This window comes from Glycine max, chromosome 3, assembly GCF_000004515.6.
Source record: "Glycine max cultivar Williams 82 chromosome 3, Glycine_max_v4.0, whole genome shotgun sequence".
NCBI lineage: Eukaryota > Viridiplantae > Streptophyta > Magnoliopsida > Fabales > Fabaceae > Glycine > Glycine max.
In genome coordinates, this window is record NC_016090.4 from 6,858,192 (window position 1) to 6,862,601 (window position 4,410).

The 4,410-nt window shown below is 37.3% G+C and overlaps 1 pseudogene; it reads right to left on the reverse strand.

The window, feature by feature from the left end:
* Positions 1-1,687: 1,687 nt before the first annotated feature.
* On the reverse strand, positions 1,688-4,152 carry LOC100796530 (uncharacterized; annotated as a pseudogene).
* Between the last annotated feature and the right edge of the window lie 258 nt (positions 4,153-4,410).

Below are 4,410 nucleotides of genomic sequence, written 5' to 3' on the forward strand. Positions count from 1 at the left end.
TGCAAATCAATAATATAGTGTTTTACATTATGTCTGTCTTACGGTCAATCTAGTTAGGGACTTCCCTTTGAAGTGATACATTCTGCTCTGCAACCTCTCTAACTTGTTCACGAAGCCATTGCTGTTGTAACTGGTACTTCTCAAGCTTAAATGACCAGTAAGTTGACCTCCTGTCCAATTCCTTATCCAATGGTGAATGCATCTCATTGTTTTCTTTTTCTAGTCTCTGAGTACGAAACTCCAGTTCTATCTTTACATGTGTAACTTCTTCCCTAGCAGAGACTGTTTCAGCAATTTGAGACCACCAGCTAAGTTGAAACTTCCAAAGCCAAGCTTATTTTCTCCTCTAGTAGATGTCTGATTGTCTGAATCAGTGCTGACACATCATAACCAGCATCAAGAAAAAAGCTATCTGGTTCCAGTTTCTTAGAGACAAGAATAACCCTCTCCTCAGGCTCCTTTGATCTTGTCATTAGTTCTGCATCCGCATCCTCTTCAGGTTCATCACAGCTTAAACCCTCAAAATTGCCATCCATGCCATGATAGCCATTTGTCATTCTGTAGGGTTCATCCAACAAATCATATTAATATATTATAGGTTTATGAAATGAATATATTATATTTAATATACTTGATCATATTAAATCTATGTTGCTAGAAACTGAACAATAATATATTTGGTCATATTTCTTTGACTTTACAGCATGACTTGCGTCTTAGACTTTCATTGACACTTCATAATCATACTCATCTGCATTTCCTTCTTTTGACAACTCTAGATCAGTATCATCTGCCACTTTGTGACCAATCTTTGTTGTTGTCACTGGTTACCAATAACTCTTGAACCAAGCCACACAAAAACTAATATAACACACCCACTATATATTTGACGAAAGTACACATCCAATGTGGCCATATCCAAAGTGTCAGACTCCTTTACTTGTTTTGGTCCTTACTGCAGTCCATGTTTTCCATGCGCTCTGTCATGAGAGCAGTGAAGATGACTAGGAAGTTGACAAGGACAGGAATATGTCCTTAAGATCTTATGTTTGTTGTTTCTGTGCCTCTCTTGTGGCATGGTGATGGCCCTTCAATAGGTAGCTTCTGTTTCTACTATTGGTGAGGAACAATCAGTCCTTGGATTGGAAACTTTGACAGAAGCAGAAATTTCTTCTTTTAATTCTTTCATTGTTTCCATTACCAGCTTGACAATCTAAGTAGTTCAATAAATGAAACTTAGCTGAAGCACTATAAACATTCGTATTTGGTATGTGAGGGATGGTAACCAATTAAATTCCTTGGTTCAACTCATCATCCCAAAAGGGTTCGCAATGACAACTCATCAGTGTCTTGTCTTGTGTGATTGAGTCAGAATTATAATCAATGTTAGAAGCTGCATTTGTGCATTGCATTAAAGTAGACCAGTCAATTTTATATTTCACCAATGATTAGTTTTTTAAGCCAGTTTGGAGAAGTAGAACTCAATTATTGGTGTCTTTATTTTTCTTTTTCACTTTAAGTAACCCGAAATGATTCCAACCAAGTTTAATCAATTTGAGTACAGACAAGATTAGTTGAACTCCATGATCAAATTTTGAGACTTTGCAGAGTTCAACAACAGGGGCAGCATTGTCCCATCTGATTGTTTTGTTGCACCAATTGTGAAACGTGACATGTTTGTCTTCAGTTAAGAACATATTTTTCTTATTTCAAACAAATAAATGCCATACAAAACAAGGTACATAACTGGTCTGAGTGAAGCAAAATTCTTGACCAACTTATGTTCAAATTTTCTAACAAACATATTACAAGTTCTGTACTGGCCAAAACTACAATTGAACATCTAAACTTTTGCAGCTTATATTTTTTTGTCCTTATTTCTGCTTCCTGCTTCCATTTTTATCCAACTAATTACCCAAGTATTCCCTTCATCACAACCCTTCAGAGAGGTAGGGAAACAGCTCTCAGATGTTGTAAGCACAGAACCATGAATTTTTGTGCGAGTCTTGGTTGGACTTTTTGGTGTGGACCTTACTCTAGGAGAATCCAAAGTCCTTCTAAGAATCTGTCTCAAGGCTGATATCAAGTGCACTGTCGGATTTGGATGAGGCCCTGAGGCCTTGAAGTTTTTGTAGAAGTTCATGTGCTTAGCCATTGCTTTTTGTGTGCAAACAACCCTCTCAGACCTCACAATTTCATCCTTAACAGCCTCAGCACACAACCCACAAACCCATTTTCCAAAGTACCTCTGTCTGATTCTTTCTATATAGGCTGGGGTGCACATAAAACTGTTAGTCCACAACAGTCACAAACAGCAAATTCAAGTTCTGTTTCTGCAACTAGTATGCTAGCTGCTGCTGATTGAGTTTCTGGTGCCGATATCACCATAGGGTCAATGATCATAGGAGCAAATTCAAGTTCAGTTTCTGGCTTGATTGTGCATAACAGGTTCTCTTCACCTGGTTAGCTCTTCTCTTGGTAAATCCAATGCAAAACATTCTGAATGTGTAATTATCAGTTGTCTTTACATCCACATGGGCTTCAATAAGAGTTTGCCATTTTCGTACCAATGACCTCAGCAACTCTGTTGTGAAATCCATTCCCTAGAAATTCAAAGAATAAATAGAAATTCAAATTTGATGTATAATGCAATACAATATTACAATCAAAAGAAGCTTCAGCCATCACCCATCATACCTAGAAATTTGTCAGAACATTCTTCCCTTGCACATCTTCAGCTCTCAACCTAATCTTCTTGAATGCATCATCCTCATCCCCTTGAAGATCAGCCAAGGAGACCTCAAACACTCTATGCTTGAGTCCTTCATAAGCAATCTGTTATTTGAAACAATCACATTCTACATGAGCATACAAAGTTCATAACACAAAGTCACACACCATAATATGCTTGAAAATAAGCGACAGTAAGCAGACCCTTGGAAGATTCATAAACCCTCATTCTCCCATAGAAAGAAAATGCAATAAGCACACGCTACAAAGCAGTATTATTTTTTCCCATATCCTATAGAGATTTAACGAGAACAGAAAACCTCATAAGAGGGAGCTACAATTCTGTTTAGCTTCTTTGTTCACACAGTAAATAAAAAAGTACACGCACCAAAACAGTAGAGAAACAAAGTCCTCTGCCAAAATGATAGCATACATTTATAATAGATCCAACTCAACAATTAGCACATAGGTCCAAGCTATATCATAATGATAGCATACATTTCTAATAGATTCTATTGTTGCTGTTTTTTCTTCGTGTATGAAGGAGTTGTTATCATGAACTGATTGGTTGAACCTATGAATTTGAGTTTTTGATCTAAATCCCCACCAACCTATGCCCAAGTTTATTTGCCATCTTCAAATGAGTAAACCTGCTGACACATTTGAGTGGCCACAAAGAACTGCATCAACAGTGTATGTACAAAAGGGTAAAAGGGGGGTCACGTTGGAAATCATAGCTAATAGAGACAATGCAATATCAATTCCAACGTAACTAACTGCTGAGCTGGCAAGAAAGATGGGGAGTGTGAGAATTCTGTTGTGGAGGCTATACGACACAACGGTGGGACGGTGAGAGGAAAGTGGAAATTAGTTGACTTTCAGAAAATAGTGGGCACTCTTAAATTACCTACCTAGACTACTTTGTTCTTTCATTTTCTTTAGCATTCAGAACCCGTTATCACCTTGATACAGGCCTAGGATTTGCATTCAAGTATATAGACATTCTATTATTTATGTGACATCTATCAAAGAGGTAACTAAAAGTCAAACAAAGTTACACTGCGCTAAGTAATTTGTGCAGCTCTTTAGCATATTCATATGGAGGGGAACAATTGAATTTCTAGGGTTTTCTCTGTGTCCTTACCAGGTGGTCTGACTATGGCTTCTTTAAGGCAATCACCGTTGTTGCTATGCATAGGAACTGGAGAGCTTCACTGCACTAACGAACTTGTTTGTTAGCGACTGTTAATCTCGCACTTGTTTGTGCGTCAGATGACAACCTGTTCTATTCAATCTTCTACCCACTTGACCACTGTCTACTAAATAATGACTATGGTAAAAATAAATCGTAATTAATAACCAGAATAAGAGAAAGTACTATGTGAGAGCTCAAGAACATACACAAAAAGCATAATATCAAAGAATTAATACCACATTTGATTAGGTTGACCATATGGATAGCATGTAGTTGGTAATAATGTTACTTGTGCCACTAATGACAATGGTAGCGAGTGTCACGAAAATGTGAGCCACATCAGCATATTAATGACTTTTTATTAAAGTACCAATCACCCTAATTTCTTTCACAACACCTTCAATGCCCCAATCCTAATTCGCAATATACAAGGTTTGGCTTAAATTAGTGCTTATAGCAAAATCTATTAGTATACAAGGTTTGGC